At 43.4% G+C, this 20334-nt stretch overlaps 1 protein-coding gene across 1 annotated transcript in view; it reads left to right on the top strand.

Annotated features, from left to right (window-relative positions):
• The window catches only part of LOC139918570 (C-type lectin domain family 18 member A-like), a 69811-nt gene that overhangs the window by 38144 nt on the left and 11333 nt on the right, over positions 1–20334 (top strand). The window lies entirely within an intron of this gene.

A 20334-nucleotide genomic window follows, 5' to 3' on the forward strand; every position in this document is an offset into this window, starting at 1 on the left:
TACCTCAGCATTGCAATCAATGCCGCATTATTCGTTATTAGCTTTGTTCCAGCTGTGTATGTAGACTGCTATTGATTTTAGCCAGAGGTGCTGTCGCTATCAGTCAACGTTTTAATCTATCTGTTGATGTAGTGCACACGTATGATTGGAGCTGATTACTGTTTATTGCTGCGGTTCAATACAGCAACATGCAGCTACACTAACATTAACTGTGCGCTGAGATAGTCGGCGGAGGGAACGGGGGGGAGTGGGAGAGACTACAGTGTGCGGACTTGTTTGAATTCATTCATGCCTTCATTACTCTTTCCCTCCAACTCTCTCCTTGTATCTCTTATTCTGTGTGCATGTGTGTACAGTATGGAGCTCCACTAATGAGCATAGGCCACGCTTGTGCACACTGAACTCTGTGTGAAGTTTCAAGTTTGGATTGATCCTTATTGCTCAGCTCTTACCCCACTGACTGTGACAATGCAGGTATTCTCCCATATCTCCTCTCAAAGTCCAAATGAATCTCTGTTGTCCCTCTGTTGTCGTACAGCAATAGCATGGAAACGATAGGCAAGGCGCTCGACGGGAAACAAAAAATAATCAAAATGGAGGAGGGAGCTGCCACTAATGCAAAAATATCAATATTTATTGGGTAGCTGGAAACATATGTGAAGTCCCAATTATACAAATGCACAAAATAATAATGAGATGGCTGTGAAAGGCTACACGGATAAAGGCACAAAACAAGTTTAGCCGACAAGAGAGTAAGAGATTGTCTTGTAAGAGATCCATCAGGAGACCAAAATGCAAAATAGGTAGGGCATAAATTAGTGTGAGTACAAATAAGAGAAGGCTTCAAGCACTAACAGAAGTTATAGTCTATAAGGCTCTTTATATGAATGCCAACTTCATCGTCCCCAACCTAATCAGCAATTCTCATTATTATTTCCTGCTTTTGTATAATTGGGACTCCACATATGTTTTCAGCTACCCAATAAATATTGATATTTTTTGCATTACTGGCAGCTCCCTTCTCTGGCCCTCTGTTGTCTCCAGGGTTCATCACACCATAGTATGTAGAGGTATAAATAATTTAGTATGTGACACTGAGAGTGTTATGCCCACACTCTATCCACATAGGCCGTCCCTTTCTGACTGTGCTCACTCCTCCATTCCCTCTGTCTCTGACCAACTCTGACCAACTCTGCCCAAACCTTCAACTATTGAACATTATTTGCCCATTCCACCATACAGTCATCGTATAGCATGCAACTGTGCATCAACAAGGTTAGTACGACCCCCCTCCTCCACCCCGAACACCCTCAACACACACACACACACACACACACGCACACACACACACACACACACACACACACGCACACACACACACACACACACACACACACACACACACACACACATCGACTGACCTGGGATGGAAGACACCTGAGGTATTGGCCCTTATATAGCCTCAGCCCACCTGATACATGCAGAGATGACATGGATTTTTTATTACAGAAGGCCAGGTTGGCTTTTTTCTGGCCATTTCAGATTTCTGGCCAAAACAAGTTGGCTATGTCACCTAAACTGAGAGCCAATCTGGACCCACCAAGTCTGGTGTCACAACAAAACAGTGATCTGCACCTGACCCCAAACTGCAAATATTAACAGTAATTAAAATGGTTTTGCTGTCACATTTTTTATGAAAGGTAGCATCATAAAGTGTTTACCCTTTGACCTGCATTGCATTCCTAGATTTTGAGTGGAAGAGAAAGTGAGAGCAATAATGCATCTAGCATAACATTAGCCAATCTACATGATCATTTTCCAAAAACAGAAACTACAACGCAGCAGAAGTCCCACAAGTAAACCATGACAAGTCTGCTACCAAGAATCTCTCTGTCCAAACTCCAACAGTCTTGCTCTGTGCTGCTGGCAGCAGTGTGCCCCCTCTCCTCCCTCCTCCTCCCACTGTTTTCACAAAGCTGGCCAATGAACACTATTGCCTGTGGCCTAGATTACTTTGCTAGCAAACTGTCTAACTCATGTCTAAGATGCTAAGGCAATGTAATCTACGGATGCAACAACGTGCAGTTTGCCAGGATTTCTGGAGTGCTGTTAGTTATTACCGCTAGAAAGTTTTTATCAAGCTGATAAATAAAAGCATCACTTGCCCTACAGTTAAACTCAGTTAAACCTTTTCATTTTATATGTCTAGATGTACTCCAGGTACTTCATTTCTTGTCACACGAGATAGCAGGCGCCCTTTCCCCCCTCTTTCTGTCTTTCCATTATCACTCTCTCATGTGTCTCCCCCCAGGCCATTTGCTCCAGAACGACCCTGACAACATAAGGGTTTTGTCATCATTTGTCGTCCGTGGTTCCTTGCTGTCACAGGTCCCCTCTAGCTTGGCAAGCCCCAGCTGTGGAAGGAGCGATGGGGTGGAGAGAGTGGGAAGCGTTCACGGCCCAGATGCTGCTGCCGCTGCAGCCGTGGCCTCTGTCTGCTCCAGTGCACTGCTACAAAAGCTCACTGTACTGTGTGGCCTGTATAGGGAGGCTCAGGTGCCAGAGGAAGTCTCAGAGGCCAGTGTGTGTGTGTGTGTGTGTGTGTACATTCAACACATCCCCATGGCTTATAGTGCTGTATGGTTTAACCAGGACAAAAAGCTGCTGAAGTTAAACATCTTTTTGGCCTTTTTATGCTTTCTGTGTCGCCACATCTTAAAGAAGAGGCTGAGAAATGGTGAAGACGTTTACTAGACCCATAATTGTGAGAAGAAGATCAATTCCTTAACCCCCCGCTCCTTCCTCGAGGTTTTGACCAAACTCAAAGGGAGGCTCTGCAAACCTCAAGCACTCCGGCTGTCTAGTCAGTGTCTGTGTGGTCGTAGCCTTGTCAATATAAATGTCCGGCTTGTGTTCTGGTCATCACAGTGGTCATTTATTTATTGTCTGCTCCATTTAGCATCTCAGTGGAGAGAGGAAAGAGAGAGGCGGAGAGGGAGGAGAGGAGAGGAGAACGGTCTGAACGCAGAGCGGCAGAGTGTACTGAGCATCTGGTCTCTGGTATTTTCGTCTGCTTTCTCCACGCGCTCCATTCTTCTAATATTCCCTCATCTGTTTTAATTATCAGAGGGGCTGGTCATGGAGGAGTGGGAGTTAGGGGGGAAATAATACAGCAGACCCATCTGTCATAGGCTCAAAGAGGCTGATGGAGCCTGGAGAGATGGAGGCTTCAGGCTATGAACTCTGCCGTTGCCAGAAGCGGTGGGTGATGATGTCCTGTGTGATACACAGTATGCCGCAACTGACAGGTCTAATCTGGGGGCAGAGCTTACAAAGATAGATGACAGGGTGACAGGAAGGGGGCAAAGAGGTGGGCTAGGGCAACTTTTCTTTGCAAGGCATTAGGCAATATGGCCCCTATTGAGAAGAGAGCCTTTAAAGCTACAATATGCAACTTTTCGCCTTGAGGCAGGAAAAATATATTGTTAGTCCCGCCCTCCTCCTCCTGAGTTGGTCCCGCCCCAATGCTTGTCACTCATCTTGATGAGCTGTATACTTTGCATCTAGGCTGAGGCTGAGCTAACTGGCAACGGTAAAATCACCACAGGTTTTGAAGAACCAGACGGTGAACGCAGGCAATCTGCAATGAAAAAGCAATGGCGATGTTCACTGTTGATCGAGCCTTGTCTGCCGTGTGTAGTACCTCACTATTCTTTTATTTCTGCTTTCCGACATTGTTGTTGTTGCTATAACCTTGATAACCACAACCCAGCTCACTGCTGGACATTACAACACTCACCCATGGATATACGCCCCAAAACGTCCTGGACATCACTAAACAAGCCAGTTTCAGCCAGTCACAGACAGGCTGATTATGTATAATATATCCTATTTATTTATTGTTATTTAATGTGAAAAAAGTTGCTTATTGTAGCTTTAAATCTGTAGGTTAATGAGATGCACCATGGTGCTTGATGCCCAAGATATGGTGTGAAATGTGGACGTGTTGCTCTGGAGCCATGAAGGGGTCTATATGTTCAGCTCATGGCAGGGTCTGGGCTATGTGTGTCTCTGTGAAGGAGGCGATTACTGGGTTGCAGCTTGCCACCATCATCCCCTTTCCCTCCCTCCAGCCTACCCTTCCTGAGGGCAGAAAGGTGTGGATGCAACAATCCTGTGTTTGTCTGCTGATGTCCAATCCTCTTAGTCTAACACAGGCTTGGCTGGATTTTCTAAAGGAATCTCAGCATAAAAATCTACAGTTTATGCACGAAAAGTATTGGCATTTATGATATTAGTATATTCAAAATAATGGATTAATAAACATGAGGAAAAAATACATGTACAAAATAAAACGTTTGCCCTCCCACCACAATACTGGCTTGTGCCATCCATTTATTTTATATTGTAAAGTATAAAAGAATATATCACAGCGCTCTGTGATGAATTTCCCCCTTTTTAGTTTCCCCTCACAATTCCCCTCGCAAGACTGTTCTGCTGGTGTCTGCACAGCGGTAAAATAAAGTGAAACCAAGTGTGGAGAGAGGTCTAGGCCTGTGTGACTAATAGATCTATGTTACCATTGCGAATAGCAACTCGGTATGTTCAGACATCATATGGTCAATCAACTCCTCTGACTTTGCAGAAAAAACAGCACACAAATTAGTCTTCTTTATATCTTACCACAGCTTTCCGTTCTACTTCTAGCATCAATCTTACTGTGTAACTGGAATTTTTCTGTCCATCTTTTTCCTGTGTCCTTGTCGGTATTCTCTCTGCATGCACGTGCGGGTGCTCTACTGTCTGGAGTCCATTCCTCTGAGGGCTGACGGGGGCTGTACTGTAGGTAAAGGTCAGTGCAGTCAGAGGTGGATGTACTGCTGGGGAAAAGGTCAGACTGTGCTGAGGAAGAGAGTGCATCTGCTGATTTCAGTGCCGTCACCAGGCCTTTAGAACAGCAGAGAGCAGCCGAAGATGGGAGAGAGGTGGGATGGAGGGAGAGGTATGGGGGAAGGAGAGGAGAGAGAGAGAGTGATGAGGTAGCTGTAGGCATGATGATTCGTTCTGTGGAGATAAGGTCATGAGCCAGCGGTGGTGACACTGCTAGCTCGGGGCATGATGGCAAGGATGGCCATGATCACATAACTGAGAGAATGAAATTATATTTCTGTTTGTGCGAATGTGTGTGTGTGTGTGTGTGTGTGTGTGTGTGTGTGTGTATCAATGGGTATCTATCCATATTCTCTGTGGTCTCTGTGCATTACCAAGCCTGATGAGTTATCTCCCCTCTCCCGCAGGCTTATCACTCTACAGGGGTTGGTCCCTGAGCTAATGAAGTCATCTCAATCCCTACTGCCTCTTTCTCTGGGAGGAAGAAAGCGAGGGAAGGAGGGAGGGAGAGGGAGAAAAGGAGGAATGAATAAGGATCGATGTAGCAAGGTGAAATAAACAGGGTGTAATACAGAGAGTAACATCAGTACAGAGGAAAAGTGCGAGACAATTAAAAGAGAGAGGAGTAGATAGGCGAGAAATAAAGGCGGAGAGGGAGAAATAACAACAATCGGGGAGTGTGAGGGGGTGAAGAAAGCAGAGGAGGGGAAGCGAGTGAGCACTGCACTGCGTGCTGTTGGCCCCCTGGCGTGAACAATCCATCTCAAATTGATCTTCCAGCTCGGCCCAGCAGGGCATTCTGAATCAATCTCAAATTGATCTCTGTGCCAGAGGTCGGGAAAACTAGCAGTGGAGCTTATCAGAAATATAGTGGTGCTGGGAGGATCTGACAGGGAAACTTATCACACTGCACAACAGGAAATGGGCTCTGAGCCCTCGGGGCAGCGAGAGGACGAGCCTGCTCCCTCCCTACTATACACACACACACACACGCACGCGTACACACACACACACACACACACACACAGTCAGAAGTATGTGCATGCTCACAAACACACACAGATTCAATTGCCTCTGCACGTATACCCAGCACACTGACACATGCACCGACGATATTCAACACAGTACAAAAAGGGTAAACTGTGTAAACATGCGTAGACACACACATGCACACAAACAAATACACACACAGGCACACAAGCACACCGATATCCTTGCCTGTTGAGCACATGAACAAGCTCACACACAGCCCAGGCATCAGTACACACCCAAAGGCTGCCTCCAAAAAAATAAAAAAAAGTTAGTCGGAGCACTATATGTCAATGTATTGTGAGTCAGACAGGTGTGATTTGATGCCTGGAGCTCTTAATGACTTATAACACATTTAATCTGTCCTCAGCAAGGCTCTGTGAAAAGCCCGCGGAAGGACAATCAATACTAGCTTGCATTTAGACAGTCAGTCAGCTTAGAGGAGCAACCTGCCTCTCCTGGCCCAGCGAAAAATAAAACTATATAAACAATTGTTCAGAAGTGCCCTTCACCATAGGGGGGGTGTGGTGAAAGTTTGCAACCTTGATATTTAGGTACACAGCATTGCTGAAAATGCGTGAATATATCCAGGTGCTCCTGTCGAGGAACTCAACATCAAGTGGAAGGAACAGCTGCTCTGCCTTACTGTCTGACACTCTTCCTGGCTCTGTTACAGCTCCCACTGCCTGCTGCACAGTACATTAGGTAACCTTTTTAGACTCCGGTTTGCTCAGCAGTTCATCACAGCCTGTGATTACAGCCTGTAGTGGCCCAGTGTTGTTCTCATTCAGTTCCTGTTTACGTTGCGGAGGGATTGTGGACTTTGTAGTGTTTTTTTTCTCTCGGCTCCCGCTGCCGCGCGGGTCGCCAGATTGGAGCTGACAGCGACTTTACAGAGCGCGACCAGGGACCAGAACACACGGCGAAATAATTCCAAGTTCATTCTGGTGACACAGAGAGAGCCGCAGAATGACACCGAGATAGAGGGGAAAGCAATACAGGGAATGAGAGATCGAGGGTGTGCAGTGGAGGAGGTGTGTGTGTGTGTTGGGGGGGGGGGGGGGGGGGGGGGTTTGAGCGTGTCAGCGTTTGGGAGGCAGCAGGAGACCCTATTCTCTGGCCTGGACTGCAAAAGCTCTCTGTCAGCAGAGGGGTAATGGGGGTGAGCAGGGGGAACAGAAGAGGGAGCTGGGACTAGTGTTTGCGACGGTGTATGTGTGCGTGTGTGTGGTGTTGGGGTGTGTGTGTGTGTGTGTGTGTGTGGGGGGGGGGGGGGGGTATAAGTGACCACATGCCCCAAGGAATGCTGTATCAGTGACCCCATCAGAATGGTGTGTGCTTAGGAAAACAGAAAAAAGTCAAAAGGTTTAGTTAACACACACAAACACACACACACTCACATGCTCACACACTTATGTATGCATGCAGTCACACACTCACAATGATACACACTCAGTATTGAGTTACATACATACAGTATGTAGGGAGGGAAAATGATACAAAGACAGATCAGTAAAAAGGCACCAGGCTGTGGCTTGGCCGTCTTTCTGGCACACTGCTGCACATGCTCACTGATGACCAACTTATGGTAATTAATGCTTCGGGGAAAGCAGGGCCAGACCTTTGTTGACCTGTGGCCTCGATCACAAAGGACACACAAACACACGTACTCACACATACACACTTCAAAGCCACGTCCCTACAGCTTTACACTCCATTTATTCTTTCAATCAGACCTGAGGTGCCTACTGATGAATGCCCTTCAAATGCCACACACACACACGCACACACACCCACACACACACACACACACACACACACACACACACACACACACATAAATGCACTGAATTATCTGTGAGTTTATGCAGTGATCACCCTTTTCAATCAATATCCACCCTCCAAAAACTGGGATAGACTCTGCATTTAGTTCTGCTGCATTAGTCCTGAATCACCATAAACTCTGCTAATGGCTCTTGTTTGTTATGTGTCTGCAATACCAGCCCTCTTAGTTTTCCTACAGTTGCAGTGTCTTAAACTAGTACACGTCTCACAGTTTTAACACATCTCTGTCTCTTTCTTTCTCTTTCTTTCGATCGCTCTCTCCCTCTCTCCATCTCTATCTTTAGAAAGCGATGCATACCGTAAGACACAGAGAGGTTGTTGATTGAACGGGGCGGATGTTGGCCTAGGTTAAAGTGTCCTCCAGTGAGGACCACAGACTGCAGTCTGAGGTTGACTCAGCAAATGTCAGTCCTGTCGATCACAGCTAAACCACAGACAGCTCTCCTGAGGGGCCGTCCTGATCGGCAGCTTATTATTTGCCCTATATAGCACTCAAATGTTGGGCTCCTCTCCTGTTGTTTGAGGTGGGAGCTGTCTTTGTGAACTATCCTCAGTGGGTGGATGACGGATGCTTCTGACGAAGTAGGGGCACTAGATATAACTGCTCACATACACACACATACAAACACGTACACTTGGAGCTTTGGTATTTTTGTGACAGTTTCTCGTCCTTTTTCGCTTTTCTTTTGGTGGAAGTTAATTTTTGCTCGGCGCAGCCATGCCGCTTTGCCCTTCATGCAGCAGTGCTGAAATGACTTTTAGCTTTTAATTCTTTAATCATTTCAGGACAACAGCACAGTTCACCATGTGAAAAAGACGCAGGGGCTGGACAGAGTTGAAAGGGCTGGAAGGATTAATTACTCCAGGCAGTCTCCGCCAACCTTTTAACTTTGCATTTTAAGTCTGTTCTAATGGGGATAGGCCCCTGTTAGAAGAAGTGTCTTGATATGCTGCTTCTCATGCTCTTTGGGGGAACCTCTGTGATTGCCCTGGATGTCACTTGTCACCTTACTGCTGTCTAATGCAGCTAATTAGCACTAAATATCCTGATGAGGAGTTTTCAACTCTGAAATTACCAATTACCGTTCCCAGCCAGACCCTGAGCTATAATGAATGACACAGGGCTAAAGCAGTTAGTCCTACTGGAGAGGAGCCACACACACACACACACACACACACACACACACATACTAATGGAAGTACATGTAAATGCATACATACACAGGCGTGCACATACCCACATGCAGCAACCATCAGACAGTGATGTCCAACTCTCTGCAATGCACTGCATTGCCACCAGGCAGATGGCAAGTTAACCAGCCACCATTTCCACAGCTTCTCACTGCCTCATGAAACAATTTTGTTGAAGAAACAAGTCTTTTTTAATTTAAAGGATCTTTAGAAGTTAGGAAAGAATTAGCCCCAAGGACTCTGTCTTAGTTTGTTTATTTTGCTATGTTGTGAGTTGTATGCAGATGGTCTAAAGTCACACAGAAGACTTGGACTCATCCCACTCCAAACACTCTGCCTCCAGAAAGATTAGACCAAATTGTCACTAGCGAGGGGAGCAAGGTCCTACAACACTCATCTACATATGCACGTATTCATGGTGTACACACCCACACACACACACATACACACACACAAACCCACTGAAGCACACACACAAAATAGACCATATGTCTTCTCGTTATTTAAATTCCTAGTTTGCAGTGTTTGGCTCTGTGACCTCTTGCACTTCTGCCCTCCTTTGTCACTCAGTTTTTCAAAAAGAGGCCGGCCCAAATCTATCATCAGATCTGGTTGGATTACATGAGGTGTTTCTACTGTGACAAAGAAAGAGTACCTTTCATCTATTCACGTCCTGTCCTGCCAGAGGCCTAAGTGAGCAATTAAAATAAAAGCTTTTAGTTTCTAATCACAGTAAACACCTGTAACACAGTCTGATTTGAAAGGCAGATTATGCTAATCTTTTGTTTAAACGGTCCAGGTCTGTTCCCAGAGAGCTCTCCTCTCCTCTCCTCTCCTCTCCTCTCCTCTCCTCTCCTCTCCTCTCCTCTCCTCTCCTCTCCTCTCCTCTCCTCTCCTCTCCTCTCCTCTCATCGCCTCTCCTCTCCTCTCCTCTCCTCTCCTCTCCTAAACCCTAAACCTTCAATAATTTAATCTGAGGTTGTCCTGTTGGCTAAATTGGCTGAGGTGTATATTATCTAATTGCAATTTGGGGGGATTGGGTTTGATTCCAGCCTGGGAAATTTGTCACATCCCCTCTCTTTCTCTCCCATCTTTCATCTCTCTCTCTACTGAAAACTATCCAGTAAAGCAGAAATGCTAAAAAATGTTTTATCTTAATAAAATATTGTGATCTGTATTGTACCCACCTCTACCCACTCTCACATACACACACCCACACATACATATGGGGTCATGCATACACCTTCAATTCATGGGTGTAGTATTTACTATATCACAGTGCTGGGGCATGGTTCTCCACCTCTCCTCTGTCTTCTGAACCTCTAAAATCAAAGCCCTGCTGCAAATGATAACATTAAGGATTAATGGCTATAGACTCTAATGAGAATGTCTCCCGTCTCTTGTGGGAAAACATTTATTAACATTGTCTTACTACTTAGCTGTATCAAATTGATGTACTTCACGCAACACGTAACAATGAAGTTGTCAGTTTTCCGTCAGTTGTTTCTCTGTTCTCTGGCACCGGTGCTGAAAATAAACACTGATTGTGGGCGCACGAGACACGGTCATTATTTCCAACTCCGACATTCTTTGGCTAGCTGGCTAATCAAACAGACACCAAACCATACAACGCCACGCCCAGCCCCTGCCAGGCTGAGCATAGCTAATGGAGACAAGGCCACTGTATCAGTCTGGAATGTCCACACCCTGACAGCTGTAGGAGACTCTGACTCATTCCTCTCCCTCTATCTCTATCCTCCTTGTCCCTTTCAAAAACTCCCGTTCATCCCTTCTCACTCTGCCTGTCCTCTCCACTTTATCCACTCTTGTTTCCATTGACGGATTTGGCAAGGTGGCACTGCGGTGAGGTGGAACTGCCACATCCTGCCATTCAAGTGTGAGCTCACCAGTGAGTACGAGTGCACCTATGAGTTTCAAGGGGAAAGAAGGATGCATGCTGATGAACAAATGGAGCGGTGGGCCAAAAGGCAAAAGTCTGTATCCTGTAGGACACTCTCCAGTTTCCTGATGTGTGCCTGTTGGCTGCATACATATGTTCTGTCTGTGACGTTCTATAGGCCTAGTCCCGGCTCCGGTTCAGTGCCTTATTGATGCAGCAGCACTCCCCAACTCCTCCCTATCAATGCAGCGCTCTTTTACTCTGCTTCCCGAAAGCGTGGCTGCAATCAAACCTGAAGGGCCGTCAGCCATGCAGAGCTACTCAGACCAAAGGGAGGCAGGGTGAGCGCCAACTGCTTCATAACCCTCCATCTACCTCTATTTCTCAGTCTGAATAAATTGCTCTCGGACCACGGTTTAACCTTGATGCATGGAGACTATAAATTTATGAGGTACTAGGGTTCTTATGACTCTAGTGTCTCTGATGCTCCGGCGTATAGCCATATATCACCAGCCTGCAGTACATACAGTATATCCCAATGATGTGGACCAGTGGGCCAAGCGGTAATGGATGTCAAGGAGCAAATTACATGGTGATGTGTTATTGATCTGCCACTATCCTGCACCTGTCATTGATTAAATCAGCTGAGTGTGTGTGCGATCGCTGTGTGTTTAAGGAGGATCACACAGGAAATAATGAAGACGCTCTTTGTCAAAAGCTATGTCTCCCTCAGGATGAGCCATAAAAGCTGGTGTGTGTGCGTGTGTGTGTGTGAGTGTGCGTATGTGTGGACAACCCAGCTCAGAGCAGGCGGAGAGAAATGTATAGTTAGTATGAAATAACTATGCTTTGTGCTATGTAGGGCAAATATTATCTAATTGATATAATTACACTTCATACATTAAATGGATTTTGAGTGTGTGTTGGAAGTGTGTGTGTGTGTGTGTGTTCGCACGTGTGTATGTGTGTGTGTGTGCGTGTGTGTGTGTGTGTGTGTGTGTGCTGCATGCAGATCCTTGCATTCGAAGCACCACTGATGTGCGCTTCACAAAAACTGAACAAGCAAGACTGAGAGCGAGAGAATGCGAGTGCAAGTGAAATGGAGTGAATAAGAGCGACAGTGATTAAATGAAAGGGAAAGGGGGAGTAGATTAGCTCAGAGTCTGTCCTTAGAGAGCGTCTGAGAGGGAGAACAAGCTGCGCTGAAACCCCTTCGTCTGCCAGCACTCCCTTCATCTTCCCCTCCTCCTCCTCCACCTCCTCCATCAATGCCTCTCTCCTCTCATCTTGGTCATACTCACCCTTAACACCCTGTGATCTCTCTCTCTCTCTCTCTCTCTCTCTCTCTCTCACTCTCTCTCTCTCATGTTCCATCCTGTCTTTTCTCCAATTGTCAATCCATGGACACACGTAGTTTTTCATTTTTTTTTGGAGGGGCAAGATATATTGTTTAACGTCACTCAAAAACCAAACTCACCAATCTTCCCTCCACATTTCACACAGTAATCTCATTCCTTCTTGACTGCATGCTGCATGCTGTCAGTCTCTGTCTGTAGGTGTGGGTTGTATTCCAGTATGTTCTCTCTTGATTACTGTGCATTGCTTTGAGGTTTTTTCTCATTTTTTTTTTTTCTCATTTCACCACTAGTCCGTTTCCTCCTGTTTTGATGTATGCTGTCAGGATGGCTGATGGAGATAGATGGGGGATGATTGTATGGCTGATAAGGACAAGGGGACAGATAACCTACCTGATACAAGGAGGTGGAGTATTAGTATTCACTAGAGGTGCATGACTTCTTCCCAACATGTGCTTAAGCTCTAAAATTAAAGTGCGTGAGAGAAATAGATCGACAGAGAGAGTGCTTGAGAAAGAGACACAAAGAGTGACGAGTGGAACAAAAGGCATATGGGAAATAATAAAGATAATAAATAACAGACAATGTGAAGGTTACAGATGAAATGAGAAAAAATGAAGTTATGTATGTTAGGAAAAAGCTCAAAGTAACAGAATAACAATTCCAAATTCAGATCAGAATATTTTTTATTGATTTTCTTTTGTAGTTGCTACTGTTGGTTTGAAGTTAGATCATCACAAAGTTATTTCATGATTCACTTCACCAGATTTTTGACTGCCATACTGCATCCATTTGATATACAGTACTGTTGCTGTGTAAAAAGACCAGACCAGACCACATCTTGAAATTTCCTTAAAGCTAAGTCATGCTGAACAAATTTTACAAAATTTACAAACAAAATATGTGATGGATGACTTGATGTATTAGATTTCTCCTTATTTAATTAAATCAACTGGATTAAAAGAGACTCTCATATCCAGAGGGTTTTTACTGCAGTGTCCTTTTGCTCGGGACAGACTTCCTTTCCTTCATAGTTGGTTCCCCAGTAGCATTTTATCAGTAAGTCAACTAGTTGATGTTGTTTCTGGCCACTTATACACTTGACTTCATACAGATTTACAGTTTTCAACCACTCCACAAAGAATTTGATAACATACTAGGCCTATTCTAAACTAGATCCATACGCTACTGAAAAGTAGCCCAGCATTAAGAAAACACACTAAGTACACAGTGGCTTTGAAAGTATTACAATAAATGGTCTAGATATTTTTGATATAAAAAAAATGTAACAACAGCCTGACCAGAGAAATAATGGTCTGCTATTTTGCTGTTATTTCTAAATGGGCTCCTACATTTGAAAGTAATAAATGAAATAAAAAATAAAAATAAAAATAAAATAGCAACTTGCCTGGATCAATCCAGATAACTATGCAATTACAAATAAAATGAACCAAATTCTTCTTCAGTGTTATCCTTGTAATAATGTCACTTCATAATACCTAACTAAATGTAATTTGTAGCTTCTGTACCATGGATAAGTAAATGTATATTAAATATTTTAGCTAGTAAAAATTATTCTCAGCAGTCTTTACCAGTCTCTGGCAGGTGAGGCAGAAAGTTAGCTATATCTATAATCAGCTGGGAGTCCTCCTGTGTCATTATAATTCACCACTTTGAAACGCACTATGAAACAGGCCTTTCTGACCTTTGTCTTTCCATCACACACACACAGAGCTCCAGGGTTCAGGGCTGAGTGGTTTGGGGCTTTAGGGGAGTGGAAAGAGTAACAGCCAGCCAGTAATGTTTTGGTCTGTTATTCAGTCATGAGGTCCTGGCATAGCCGTGTCACCAAAACCTCCTCATTATCTCTAACCTCAATCCCTTCAACACCTCTGACGCTAATCCTGCTGCAGCTTTTCATTTGTCTGGTTGCCTAAAAAAAGAAAGGAAAGGCTCCCGCACTCTGTCTACTAAACTTTACTATTAGAGCATCTTTATTAGGAGCAACGTTACCTTCATCAGGTTCAACATAGGAGCATGAGTCAGTGAACTATTTCACAATGTGCTGTTAATCCAGCCACAGCCATTTTAGCCCATACCTCCATACAGACCCACCAGAGAGGCAAAAAGAGCAGAGAAGGAGGCTTAAGGCAGGGGAAAAGGAGGGAAAGAAGCAGATATCCTGAAAAGCCTAATCTCACTCTTTCTGTTTTGTCATTATTAGTTACATTATGTTTTGGCTTTTTCTTCCTTAATTGGACGGTTTGGAATGGAAAGAGACAAGGAGAATAATAGAGAGGGGGGGATGACATGCAACAAATGTCCCAGGCGGGATTTGGGGCCTCAGATGTTGCAGTTAGACAGTTTGTGTTGTAGCCAACTGAGCCACCAGGATGCCAGGAAGATTAAAGGTAGCACACTGAACCACTATAAACAATTCATCACTCTACAAGAAGTTATCTTAAAATCTGATTGAAAGATCATAATCCTGCTGTTTCCAGTTGTTGTGATGTGTGTAAAGAAAAGTGAAAAAATTACTGTTGAATATTTCCCCTGCCTTAAAGCTGCAATATGCAACTTTTTTGACATTAAGACAGAATGTGTTATATCTTACTAGTCTGTGTCTGTCTGTGGCCCTTTGTGTTACAAATTGTTTTTTCAGTGATCTTTAGGATGTTTTTGGTAGTACATCTTTTGCTTTGGGTGTGTGTTGTAAGGGCATGGCCAGTGGTGAGCTGAGTTGTGGCCATCCAGTGCAGCCAAGTGTAACAACAATGGCAGAATGCAGTAAGAAATAAGAAACGAAAGAACAGCTAAACGTTACTAACCAAGCAGAAGAACAACTTTTTGTACTCAACCCAACAAGTAAAGGAATAGAGGATTTGAGGAGCTTTTTTGGAATAGATTCAGAAACAAATGTTTGGTCCTCCCCCTAATGCCCCACAATGCAACTGCAGAAATGGATCATCACAGGAATGAAACAGAAAGAAACACATACTTGTACATAGACAGAAAGGCAATGCACACTAGAGTCTGATAAGGATTATAGTTAAAGGTGTTGCTAGAAACTGAGAGTTTGAGAAAGGCAGAGGCCTGGGAAAGAGAAAACCACCAGGATTAGAGGTGGAGGAGAAAGTGCAAATGAGGTGTTAGACTGAAGTAATTGTCATCTTTCCCATGGTAAGTGTGCTTTACAACACTCTGTGCCATGCATGCCGAATGATGTAAAATTGTTATGATACAATTTTATTAACTGAAAGGAATTTTAGTTTAATGCGTGCATGCCTTTACAGATGCATGAGTATACACGAGCATGTGTTTCTGTGTGTGTGTGTGTGTGTGTGTGTTGGAGCCATTGAATATTTGTGTACTCCAATTTATTGCATAGATGATATGGGTCTTTGCTCAGTCTCCTTAAAGCTTGTCAAAGACAGATCAATATGAACAACTCAACACAGACCATTGCACTAATGAGGACAAATGACAGAAAAGAGAGAGAGAGGAGAGGAGAGGAGAGGAGAGGAGGCTCTTACTGTGGAGAAAATATTACTGCATATTTCATTTATTTAGTGGAGGAACTGACACATTGGTGTGCAAACCAAATAGCACAAAAGAACAACGCAGGCAGCTGTCATCAATTCTGCACCTGATTTACAATTACCTGTTGTGTAAATGAGGCTGGTACCATTTTGTCAGTCTCTGGGTCTTGGCATACATAGCATCAGGTGGACAGAAAAAGAAGGACAATGTCTATTTTTTTAGGCAAATTAAATGTAGCTTAATCTAATGTAGCTGTCTAATGCGATTGTAGACCAAAAGCAAGCTTCCCTTGTTCACCCTTCCTACGTCTGTTTTCAAATCATTTTTTAGGTCTACTGTATAATTTCCCACTCAACAATAAGGCCTTGGATATTTTGGACGTCATCCTTTTCATCTTCATCCGCCTCCCTATTCCCGTTTGTTCTCTTTAGTCATAGGCCATGCCCTTCAATGTTGTAGAGTGTGTAGCCTACAGCAGGCATCAATTAGTTTAAAAGCATAAAAACTCTGCGCCCCAATTGCTTCCCCATTTTAGCTGCGCAAAATGCTGATGGGCCTTGTAAGCGTATCAGCATCTTCCACTCTGGTGAACACAAAAGGAAAGGGCCTGCACAATAATTCTGAAGACTTACCTAATTCTATTACTGACATTCATAGAAAAATCAAACATACATGAAAATTTCCAAAATGTCCTGTATTATTTAAAGTAATAATCTGTGGCATATACAAAGGTCTGTTTTGCTACTCTCTATTTTACTTATATTACATTTGCTGCAAACACCCATTGTAAGGTAGGTCAGATGCATTTCTATCAATTGAACTCATCTGTAAGGATTCAACACACACAAACACACACACACGCACACCTACACACACCTACACACACACACACACACGCACACACACACCTTCGTAGTTCCCTTAGAACAAAGAGCATGACAGCTGCTGTAAAAGTGGTCAATTTCTTCCTTCAGTGGTCGATGACAGTGTGTATGTTGGAGGACGCCTCTGGGATGCTTTGTGCACAAAACTCAACTCATCTCTGCTTAACACACACCCACCTGTGTAGACACTCACACACACACACACACACACACACACACACACTTCTTCTATTAGAGCAGTTGGGCTGAGATGATTTATAGCTGGCCATGCCTAATGGATTGCTTTGGCACTTGAGAAATTATGAAAAGAAATTAATTAGCCTTTAGTGACCCTGCTGTCCATCTGCCTCTCGCTGCACCCTATACCACACACAAACACACACACACACACACACACACACACACACACACACACACACTGTTCCCGGCACTTGCCTGCTCACTTTTGATGTAATTACGATCTAAATGGGCTGTGCTTACCTGTCACAAATGTGTGTTCACTAAATATACTCCATCCCATTAAAATACCTGTGTCTGTCATATTATAATAACAATACAATGGTAACACTTTACAATAATGTTCATTAATAAAGCATTATTTCATATTTATTACATTTTCATTACTTTTTTAATTAATTAATTAATAATCGGTGCTTAAGTAACAACTAAGTAATGAGTAGTTAGTCTCCTACATTGTTTAATACTTAATAGTAAATTATATGTTGTACTTTAATGCCAATTCATTCATTCATTTTCTTTACCCGCTTAATTGGAGGAAACCCGGCTAACTACTGAGTCACTGTGCATTGAAATGAACAATTTCTTATTTTTCATTGCTCAGTTGTTCTATTCCCTTTTTACTCCATACTTCTTATGTCATATTCGTTAGACATTTTCAGTTGTCATTAGGCCCAAATAATCTTCATTTAGGCCTAAAAAACACTTGTTAACCCTTTACTAGCTTTTTATTTTTATTTTAGGCATTTTATGCTTTATTGATAGAGATAGTGAGAGAGAGAGACAGGAAGGTATGGGAGAGAGAGAGGGGAGGACATGCAGCAAATGACCGTGGGCCGGATTCTAACCCGGGTCGCTGCGGGAAGGACTGAGCCTTATATGGTACGCGCTCTATTCGGTGAGCCACCGGGGCGCCCCAGCCCTTTACTAGCTTTGTAAACATCAGTTGCAACTTCAGCCAGGAGGAACTTAAATCTTGAAAATCTTGAAACAACTTTGGCGTCGACCTCGTCGAGCAAAGACATCTTCAAAGGGGAAGGAGAATTCCCAGGAGAAGGGACAGACGTCATATCCCCCTTTGAAGAGAGGACAGGGCTGATGGCGGCAGGCAGGAGGCGGGTTGTAAACGAGACGCACTGAGAACACAAGCAGAGAGAGAGAGAGAGCAGCACTTCAAAAGACATGAGAGGCTCCCGTTGGTTAAGAGAAGGAGGTGAACAGGAACAGGTGAACAGGTGTAAAGAGGCAATAGGTCAGTCTTCCTGGGTGAACTTTCGTCTACGTTACAGCTACTTATAATATTTACATATAGTTACATTTACTTATAATATGTAATAATTTGTAATAGCATAATGCTTACTTCTTTTTTACAAATTGCATTTGCAATTGTTCATCATTTCCAAATGCTTAATTTAGTATTTAAACATGCTTAACAGATGTTTAACATGTTTAAATTTCTTAATAGTTACGATTCAGCTAATTAATTATTAACTATTAACAGGTTATTAATTAAATAATGTACACAATATGCTTTACTATTAATTAGTAAACAATCTAGAAATTAACTCATCAATAATTAGTTGTTATATAATCATTAAATGATAATTAAAGCGAAACTATACCCCACCCAAATCTTTGGTGAAGCTTGCCACCTCGTTGGTGCCAGGTGATGTCACCATCTACACAGTACAACAGGTGGTGACATCACCTGGCACCAACAATCAGCCAATAGCAGATGGCCAGTTCAGTACCCTGCTTTTCACCATTAAGTGTCAGGCTTCACCAAAGATTTGGGTTTGGGGTTTAGTTACTCTTTAATAAATATTAAGTAACGATTAATTCACCATTCATTAGTAATGTTTATTGTAAATTGTTACCAATGCAACATTTGACACAATGTGTATGCATATAGTTCTGCGTGAAAAGCAAAAATGACTCACATTACAAACTAGACCATTGCTGCAGTGTCAAAGGTAAGCCAGTGAAAGTCAAGGTAGAGGAAACAGGAACTGAGCAGCAGCTTAGTTCCCCCTCAGTGAGGATTTGGTAAATAGTTGTTATTTTCTCTCTCTCTTCTGCTTGAATTCACTTGGAGAACACAGCTCAACTCAGCTGAGGCCTGCGGTGCTACTCTTTCTAACTCTCTCTCTCTCTCTCTCTCTCTCTCTCTCTCTCTCTCTGACTGATATAGGGGGAAATGGAGGAATCACTAGAAATGCTCTCTTTACTGGTGTGGCCCTTAAGTGCATACAAATAAGTGTAGACCGGTGCCTTCAAATACAAAGATCTATGGCTCAGATGTTGTCAAGTCCTTAAACCTGAAAGCTGCAAAACAATTATATTGACTGACAGCCAAGGAGGGAGATGTTTCAATTGGTTGAATAAAAACAGCTGAAACCACATGTAGATAACAGAAGGCAGTCTTCAAATTGGAGCCAAATTACACTGCGCAGTTTTGGCAAGTGTGCAGCACAGACATGGGCACTTGTTATAGATAATTTTGTGGTTGCCTGCTGCAGGAGCTCAGAAGACCAACTGGTTTCAGACAGAAGAGAGTCACAGTGAGGGTGTAGCTGGAGGAGAAGTGATTAACTTCCACTACAAATAAATAATACACCAGAACCACAGACACACACACACACACACACACACACACACACAACACATAGCCATACACATACACACATCACAAGATATTGTTATTGAGAAGGGAAAACCTCTCAAGTGTGTGTGTGTGTGTGTACGTGCAAGCATGTGTGCATGTGTGTGTGCGTCTGTGTAATTCCCGCAGTGAAAAAGTATCCTGCTGTATATCCTGACATATTTAAAGAAAACATCTCTGAAATGAGCAGCATGACTACAGCGGGAGAAACACCGCCTCCCTGAGCGACAGATAAGCAGATGGCAGGGACTGTGGGTGTGTTGAGGTGTCCTGAAAAATGACATCTCAAAATCATTTTTTTTTCTTTACCAATATTGTGTCTCAACATGGGTGATACTTGGATATGAGTGTGTACGTCTCCTGTGTGCCAGAAACCTGTCAATGTTGTTGCAATTCCTTGGTCGCCAATAGATCGTTAAATGGTTCATTACATGTTGCACTCCTCTTCTTTTCTTTACTGATAATTCAATTACTTATTCAAATTTTTCTTATAATGTTTATTTGTTGTTGTCTTTATATGCATACGTTTTTCCATATTGGCTGTTGTTCTATAACTGCTGTTGCAATATAAGAAAAATCTAATGCAAATAAAGCTCTTTGAATTGAGAGAGAGAGAGACAACGCTAGAGTGAGATAGAGAGAGCTGGAGAGAAAGGGAGAGTGAGGGCAAGTTGAATAAAGAGAGAGAGTGAGAGAGAACGAGACAGACTGATAGAGAGAGAGAGAGTGAGTGAGTGAGCGAGAGAGACAAAGAGAGAGATAGAGGGAAGGTGAGCAACAGAGAGAGATGGAGGATTATTA

This window comes from Centroberyx gerrardi, chromosome 1, assembly GCF_048128805.1.
Source record: "Centroberyx gerrardi isolate f3 chromosome 1, fCenGer3.hap1.cur.20231027, whole genome shotgun sequence".
NCBI classification, from domain to species: Eukaryota; Metazoa; Chordata; class Actinopteri; order Beryciformes; family Berycidae; genus Centroberyx; species Centroberyx gerrardi.